This window comes from Stegodyphus dumicola, chromosome 11 (assembly GCF_044657685.1).
Source record: "Stegodyphus dumicola isolate Sdum_Otavi_A_Nest chromosome 11, ASM4465768v1".
Classification (NCBI taxonomy): domain Eukaryota; kingdom Metazoa; phylum Arthropoda; class Arachnida; order Araneae; family Eresidae; genus Stegodyphus; species Stegodyphus dumicola.
Genome location: NC_140778.1, coordinates 55,949,992 through 55,959,954, shown reverse-complemented (window position 1 = coordinate 55,959,954; position 9,963 = coordinate 55,949,992).

Genomic DNA, 9,963 nt, shown 5'->3' with positions numbered 1-9,963 from the left:
GAAGAAGAAAATACAGCATTCTCTGTTTTGGATGCTTTTCATCAAATAGAATATAAATACGAACTAGAAACCATAATAAAAAGTCCTTCCTCTTCAATCAGATCACCTTTGTGTTGCATTGTATTTGTAATACTTCTAAAAATCCAATTTTTACCTAAATTAAAAAACAGTTATTCCATAAAAGATAATAACTTTGAACGTATATAGAATGAATTTTGTAATTTGAGTTATGTTACAAAATAATTCATAGTTTATATATTTTATACTAATAATTTAGATAAAACCTGTCCAATTTAAGAATGTGTGTTAACCACATTCTTAAATTGTAAAAGGACGACTTAATCAAATGTAATTCATTTCAAAGCATAAAAGAAAGCTTATTTTTTATTTTACACAGCAACAGCATTTTCATGCAGTCAAGTTTTTTTAACTGCTAGTTATTATACATAATACTTAATTTTAAACCCATTCTTATTAGAAAGCATAACTAAGAAACTTCTTTTTAAAGCACCACAGTGATTGCAAAGAATGTCGTTAAATTTACAAAAGTATTGAAGATATATTGAACAGCATTATAACAAGAAAGTACTGTACAAAATATGTAAATTTAGCATAACTTCTTTTTTAGTATTTGCATAGTTTCCTCCAAATGAACCTTAATGGGAAGTTATCTTGCGAAAATTTAAAAGTATTAAAATGGCCTCTATTTAAGATGTAACTGCATTTATAATTATTTTGTAATTGCGAATAGATAATATTATTGCAATTAGATTATGCACTTACAACATAATTGCATAAAGTAATGAAATTAAGAGTTCACAGACACAATGTAATATAATTACAATGCAATTATCTAAATTTTAATTATAGTAACTTATTTAATACCACAATATTATTACAATCACAATGTAATTTAAATTGGGTACTATATTTGCATACCCTCCACTCAAAAGGAGGTACTGATAAGCCTGGAAGTTATTATCAACAAAAAGCCTGTTCAGGACAGTTTGATGACAATTTCCACCGGGCGAAAAGTACATTCTTAAGCCCAGGCAAATCATGACAATAAAAATCATTTAGTCTTATGATTCACTATATTTTAAACCCTAAATTTGAATTCTGCACCAAATTATTTACCTATATTTTAACATACTTTATGAATTATTAGAAGCGATATGGCGAATATCTTCTAAAAATAACTGTAAAATATTTGTATTCATTAATTGATTCAGATACACACTTTTATTATTTAAGTATATCAAAATAACAGTTTCATGTTCCTGAAATACAAAAATTATGGGAAAAGTTAAAGTAATATTCTTAGAAGCATATGATATTAGTCACCAGATGCAAAATTATAGTTAATTTTTTGCCCTAAATACAATTTTATTACACAGTAGTCAAATGTGTAACTTAATAACATGTTATATAAAAAATTAATGATAATAAGTTTATCAGAAATGAATTAATTCTGCAAATAAACTTTCTGCACTTGAAAATTTTCTACACCTGAGGGGAGGGAGAGATCTAGTAAAATTAGATTTATTATAACTTCAGTTGGACCAAACACCTTCTCTATATATATATGCATCACTAAAGAAATAAATAAAATTATCATGCTTAAAAAACAGATATACCATACCAGTTTTTTTTTCCCCTTGTTACCCTTTACATTGAGAAATAACAAACACTGAAAAATACTATCCTTGAAATTTTGTTTAAATGAAGAAACACACACCATCTTTTTATTTAAGCATTACACTTCAAAAACAGATACACATACCAATTTATTTTCACTAGCCTTTATACTGATAACATGCCATATAAAAATGAAAAGAATTACCCTTGAAATTTAGATAAAATGAAGTAACACAATGGGAAAATTTATGCACACGGACATCTTTTTTCTATTGCATATTGTCTGACATGATCCACAAGTGCCTAAAAATGTACCCAAAGAAACGCATTTAAATATTAACAAAAAATTGTTTACAGATTAAAATTCATTCATTTCATACCAGTATTATAAAGATCATGCATGAAACAAATCTGCTTTCCCATACTTTTAAGTAAAACTTTTATACTGGAAAATAGACTATATTTCTATATATTAGAAACAAGAAAATACTAATTTGAATGTTCTGCATTCATTTCTAAATCTTTACTCCATTGCCAAATTCATCATTATAGGCAGATTTATTTGATTGTTATGCATGCATTAAACACTACACATGCATTAAAAACACTACAATTATTTTTGAAAAATACACATGCAGTTTCACAAGTTTTCTGTGCTTATTTGAATGTTCTGCATTCATTTCTAAATCTTTACTCCATTGCCAAATTGTATAATACTGTGATTATAAATAAACTTGCACAATCCTTGCAATTATTGAAGTCAGATTATATATATTTTGTCTCACACTATTCAATTTATTCTATTGACTTCAGATGTCAATGTCAAAATTCTGGAAGTTATTTTAACCAAGAAACAGTAGTGGGTTCCGTGCATAAACAACTCATCTAACTTTTTAACAATAGTGATTATAAAATAAAGGAAAAAATTATATATCATTCCAACGATATTGCAACTATAGTGTAATGTTACATATATCTTTAGCAAACATTCAGATTTTATTTTGACTTTCCAAATTATTATTTATTTTTTAATAAATTTCAATATGCTAATGATTTTCATGTTACATTAGTATAAATTCCACAATTAGCACAGGAAAACAAAATCCGCGCTTTATATTAGAAGAGAAATTTCTTTTCCACATTCAAAACATCTACATTGGCGATGTTTGGCGACTGGTACATTAACCCTAGACTAATTTAATTATAGCTATTATTACAGAAATTAGCAAATACTCAGGTTATTGTACACAAGAATTTCACTTTACTTGCACATTATAAACATCAGAGAAGATATAAACTCTAAATGAAGGCGTAATTAACATTATACTTACTAAGCAAAGTTCAGCGCCTGGACCAGGTTTCCAATTGTCTCTTCGGCAATTATTTACCCATATTTTTCTTCTTTCTTCATTTTTAGGAAATTTTACCAATGTATGACTTTTCCGTGAATGATTTGAACAATTAACAGCTGTACATCCGCCCATTTTACACAAAAGAAACACAAAAAATTGTTGCACCGTAACTACACAGCCGCCATTAAATCTCCCACTTGGGAGCGCGAATGCCTGATGATTCAGCCTGGTATATAGGAGCCTTAGTGATGATATGTCGTGTTTACTACCGTGATACTTGATCGCCGATATTTTGTAATGGCGGCTTATATGTAGTTGTGCATGTGTCAAACATAATTACTGAAGCAGCAAACTTCATATGTGATTAGTGGGGGTCTTAAATACAGAAAAATGGCGGTTCATTTTTCAACAGAGTGTACTTATGGTGCTTTTTTTTATGGCTTGACTATGGTTTCGAGCTATTGGCAGTTACTAGCACTGCATATGGTTAGCGTGGTCGCATTATAATAAAGATATATTTTAAGTATATACGGGGGAAAAAATTTCCTTCAGCTGAGCATGAGCTTATATGATATGATAGCAATGTAGGCAGAAGTGCTTTTTTTTCCGGCTTATGGAATGCTCATGTCTCAGCACCTGTGTTATTACATCTTTCCTGAACATTTTTGGGATTTAGTAAACCATGATATTTAATAATAATATTTGGTTGAAAGTGAACAATAAAATAATAATAATTTTTTCCTAATTTAATAGTGACTATTCTTAGAAAACATCAAGTGGATGTATAAAAGTTAATAATTTATTCATTTTAACAGTTTTTATTTAATTCATTTAATCTTCCTTTGCTTCTGTTGTCTAGTTTGTAACATATACAAACACTTACTAAATGAGATATATTTTCCTTTATATATATATATATATACAGTGGCTCCGAAAAGTGTCCCTACACTTATGATTATTATTGAAATAGGACTCTATCCATTAATTAAAAGTAAACTTTCTGAATGAGATTTTAATAAGATCTATAATCTATTCGTAACAAAATTACATGAAGTATTTTTTAAATATAGCGAAATTTTATTTTTAAGAAATTAATAATCAAAAAATGACAAACATTTTATCTCACAAAAGTCTTCGTACACTGAAATATTTTTAGATAAAATCAAAATTAGAATTATCGTTCGCCGCTTTTTTTTTTTTTAAATTTTTGCATTATGATGGCATTTAAAAAATCATTTGCTTTAATTTTTTATTGTTTACTTCATAATATTCTATTTATTATTGAAAAATGGGTCGCAGTCGTAATGAAATTACAAACAGCATTCGAAAACTGATAATTTTTCACCATACTAGTGGTAAATCAATTCGAAATATCGCTAAATTAGTTAATTTATCCCATTCTACAGTGCAGCATGTGATAAAACACTTTAAAAAAGAAAATCAGATTGAAAACAAGGTAAGAAAAGGTCGGCCGAGAAAGTTAACTAAACGCGATGAGAGATTTATTATTAGAAAACTTTGAAAAACCCATGTTTGAGCGTTGTAAAAGTTTCTGCAGAATTTAATGCAAAGTTTTCTACTTCAATTTCACTTGAAACTGTTCGACGAGTTCTCAGAGAAGTTGGATTACATGGGCGTTCTGCCCGTAAAATGTTTTTTTGTTAGTGATAAAAACAGAAAGCTTAGGCTTTCATTCGAAAAATCAATGATAAATACACCTGAAACATACTGGAATAATGCCCTATTTGCTGACGAAAGGAAATTTAGTAATTTTGGTTCTGATGGTCAAAGAACTGTATGGAGAAGAAAAAATGAGGAACTTCATTCTAATAACTTAATACTTAATTGGAACATTTAAGCATGACGGTGGAGGTATTCTTGTGTGGGGGTGCACGGCAGCATCAGGACTATCTAATTTGGTATTTCTTGATGGCATAATTAATCATTCTCTTTATTTAAATATTTTAAGAGACAATTTAAAATTATCAGCCCAAAATTTGAGTATTGGAAACAACTTTATTTTTAATCATGATAATGATCCTAAGCTCAACGTTCGCCTGTGATGAGTGAGGCTTGCTCTCTATAATTGTCCACAGGTTTTGAAAACACCAACTCAGTCGCCAGATTTAAACCCCATAGAACGAATTTGGAAAGAACTGGAGGTTAGAGTACGGAAACACGACATCAAAACGAAAAGCGTTTCAAAACAGTCATAATGGAAGAATAAATGAACATTTATACAGAAGTTACAAAAAAAAAACTATTAAAATCTATTCCCAGACGTTTAAAAGCTGTTGTGGATGCTAAAGGATATCCTACTAAATATTAATTTAATGAAAAATGAAAATATTTACTATTATGTCAAGATTTTTTTGAAGTGTACGAAGATTTTTGTGAAATAATATGTTTGTCATTTTTTGAATATTAATTACTTAAAAATAAAGTTTCGCTATATTTTTAAAATGTTTCATGGAATTTTGTTACGAATAGATTATAGATCTTATTGTTACGAATAGATGATAGATATCATTATTAAAATCTCATTCAGAAAGTTTACTTTTAATTAATTGATAGAGCCTTATTTCAATGAAAATCGTAAGTGTACGAACACTTTTGAGAGCCACTGTGTATGGGGACATATCATGAGTGGCATTATATTCAAAATATGTATTTAAGTTTTAAAGAAAAATTCAATCTGAGAAATATTTTATCATGTAAGAAATGTTAATCAGAAGTAACATAGTTAAGTATTATATTTTGAAATTTAATCATGTTAAGTAATTATTACATTTATAAGTTTTAGGTTTATTTTAGATTTTAACATATACTTGAGTAATTGATTATTACTATCCCTTTGATAAAAGATTTAAATAAATTATAAATATATCTTTTCTTACTTTGACATAAGTAATTATCATTTCTGTAACTTTTTCTTCATTAAGAGACTGTTAGTTTTCAAACTTTAAAAAATTCTATAATTTAATAACTTGCCCTAATAAGACATAAAAAGTATATTTTATAACTCATAATGATAGTGTTCCACTTAAAAACTGTTATTAGAAATGTACGTACTTTTTCTGTTATATGGGCACTGCAAAAAACAGTGTTAAAATATGTTATAACTTGTTGAAGATAGCAACAATGAATGTGATCAGCTAAGTCATCTTCGTTTTATGAGTGAACTGAGCCAAATATTCATGTGTTATTTATTTGTTTTTTACACTTTCTTATTCTCATTAAATAAATATAATTTACATGCCGTACAGCATGGGTTGTGCATTTTTCCAATACTAATCATAGTTTTTGTGCATTGGCCTGCAATATATAAAGCATTTGTAATGAAATCTAGAAATTGTTCCTTTCGATGTCATTTCAAAACAGAAGATGTATTTTATTTTCCAGTCCCCTATGAAAGCATGCGGAACCTATTTATCGGGCCCTGTTTGACATTCACATTCTGAGCATATGCAACAGAAATTAAAAAAAATTATGCACGATGTTCCATCGATTTAATTTAATTTCTGCTGGACTTGTTTTGGGCTGTGCTCAGCAGCATTTCCTAAACAACAAAATGTTGTTCAGACCATGAACATCCTTGAAAAAGAAACTGTCACTGCAATTTTTTATATCCTGTATAGCATGGTTTTATACTGACTGCTGTTAGAGATATAGTACAAAGTCAAAGATCTAGAATATTCATGATATTGGCAATTTCAGATTTGGGATTTTGCTGCATATTAGATCGCGTATTTCCAAACCCTACCCAACTTTTCGAATTTTTGACGTCACGGAAATATCGACTAGTTTCACCTGGCAAAACGGCGTACCCCACTTTTGACTACTACGGCGCGCTTTCGAAAGAATTGTGATGCCGAATAGAGTGTTTAGGTGGTAATTGTGATATGTTCGCAATTTAAATTATTATGTGTGGAAATTTACGCAAAATCTTTAGTGAATGGTTATTGTTTATCGCCGTAGTATATCTGAGGAAAGAGGAGTGAAGTGTCTGGTGTGCAAATATAGAAAAATAACACTTCAATTAGCACTATTCAAATAACACTATTGCAATATAGAAAAATAACACTTAAAATATGCAAAAATAACACTTCTCTGACTCTTATGGAATCAATATTTTATTCCATACGATGTTATAGATTCTATTCATAAGATTTATTTACATTTTACATGCACGTAGCATCGCGTGACAAAAACTCGAAGTTTGTTTACTGCGTTCTTCGCGGAGACTAGAAGGTGTTGCCATTCCGCTTTAACTAAATTTAATTAGAAACTTAACGGAACTGAAGCGACACTACACACCCCCTCCCTAGTGACAGCGATTATGGAAGATAATCTTTAAGTGACTGGGGAACTTCACATGTCTGCCGGTTCTAGTAGTCTTGGCTTCATGATGAGGTTCTGAATTTTCTTCAGTGTTCTTGAGTGCAGGTGTTTCCCCAAGTTCCGCTTTCTTGGAATGGGAGTTTTGAAAAGGAATATCAGAAACTTGCACTAGGAAACATGGCTTTAGTCTGTCTATTGAAACTCTTTTAACTTTTCCTTGGATTTCAATATCGAAGTACTTATCCTTTCTTGCTCTTACAGGATACGGTCCAAGATAGACAGGCTGTAGCGACGAATTATTAATGTTGTTGTATAGGAATACGTGAGAACAGTTGGAAAGATGTTTAGAAACAAAGACTGTTCTATTTCCATGGGTGGTGGTAGAACTTGGCTGCATAACTCTTACTATTTTCTGAAGGTTTTGAGAAAATTCAGACTGTTTCGTATGAGGTACTGTTGAAAAGAATTCACCAGGTAATGCTAAAGGAGTTCCGTATACAAGTTCTGCGGATGAGCAACTTAAGTCTTCCTTGATGGCAGATCTTATGCCTAAAAGAACGAAAGGCAATGCTTTCAGCCATGATTTTGATTCGAGTAGATGACATTTGAGACTTGCTTTTAAAGTTCGGTGTTGTCTTTCAATCAGGCCATTGGCCTGTGGATGGTACGCAGTTGTAGTGTTTGTATGAAAACCAAGATATTTTCCTAAAGCTTGAAAAAGTTGGCTATCAAATTGCCGACCTTGGTCAGATGTTATGCGATTCGGAATTCCATATAGCGTGAAAACCAAGTATAAATCAAAGCTTCAGGAATAGATTCTGCTGATTGATCTTCTAACGGTACCGCTTCAATCCATCGTGTATAACGATCGATGATGGTTAGAAGGTATTTGAATCCTTTGCAAGGAGGTAGCGGACCCACCAGATCTATGTTTAAATGCTGGAATCTGTGTGGAGGTACTTTGAATTCTCCCAAAGATGAATGTGTATGTCTGTGAACTTTAGATCTTTGGCTAGATAAACATGATCTAGTCCATAGTTGGAAGTCTTTATTCATATTGGGCCATATGAAACGTCGTGTTATCAATTTTATCGTGAATCTTATTCCAGGATGAGATAAATTATGGATTGAAGAAAATATTTTCTGCCGAAACTTTGCAAGGATGTAGGGTCGATTATAATTTGTAGAAGTATCACAGTAAATTTTCTTGTTGCTGTCTGGTATAGGGATCTGTAGGATTTTTAAGTTTGGGTTGTTTTTTAGTGTCTCCAAGTCGTCATCTTCTTGACAGTCTACTATAATGTTTGTAAGTCTATTGCAGATGGTACAGAAATGGTGTCTATGCGAGAGAGTGCGTCAGCGACGGTATTTTCATGCCCTTGTATGAATCGGATATCGGTTGAGAACTGGCCAATATATGAGAGTTGTCTAGCTTGTCGTGGCGAAGCTTTTTCCAAATTTTGTTGGAAAGCAAATGTTAGTGGTTTGTGATCCGTGTATATTGCAAAAGTTCGCCCTTCTAAGATGTATTTGAAATGTTTTACTGCTGTATAGATGGCTAAGAGTTCTCTGTCGTAGGCACTATATTTTTGTTGTGCTGATGTCAAATTTCGGGAAAAGAAACTTAAAGGTTGTTTTTCATTATTCACAATCTGATGTAAAACGGCTCCAATGGCAGTATCGGAAGCATCAGTTGTTAACGATATTTCAGCCTTTTCGGATGGGTGAGTTAAGTTTGTGGCATGAATAAGTGCATCTTTTAAGATCTGGAAGGCGTTTCTTGTTTCTGCCGTCCAGGTTATTTCTTTTCTGCAGTTCTTTTTAATACCACTGAGCAATGTTGTTAAAGGTTGTTGCAATTTCGCACAATTTGGTATGAATCTGTGATAAAAATTCAGCATACCTAAAAATCGTCTTAAACTAGTAAATGACTTTGGTTCTGGGAAATTTTTGATGGCATCAACTTTCGTTGAAAGAGGTTTAAGTCCTTCAGCTGACACTTCGTATCCCAGGAATGCAAGTTTTGCTAGACCAAATTTACACTTTGCCGCAGTAATACACAGGCCATATTCGTTTAGTCTCTCAAGGACTGCTCGTAGATGTTTTTGGTGAGTTTCTTCATCTGGAGAGGCTATTAGAATGTCATCCAAATAGCAAAACACGAATTCTAGTCCATTCAACACACTGTTCATGAAACGTTGGAACGTTTGGGCCGCATTTCGTAGGCCGAACGTCATGAATGGGAACTCGAATAAGCCAAAGGGAGTGAGAATGGCCGTTTTCGGTATATCTTCTTCGCGAACTGGAATTTGTTGGTACACTCTAATGAGGTCTATGGATGAGAAAACTTTTTTTCCAGCTAAAATGGAACTGCAATCTGTTAAAAATGGGAGAGGGTATCTATCAGGAATCGTGACGTTGCTTAACGCTCGATAGTCTCCACAAGGTCTCCAATCACCTGATTTCTTCATAGCGAGATGTAGTGGGCTCGACCAGTTACTTTTGGATGTTCTGCATAAACCCATTTGGAGCATAAATTCAAACTCCTTTTTAGCCGCTTTAAGTTTCTCAGCTGACAGTCTCCTGGCTTTAGCGAAAACTGGTGGACCTCTGGTTTCGATATAATGTTCGA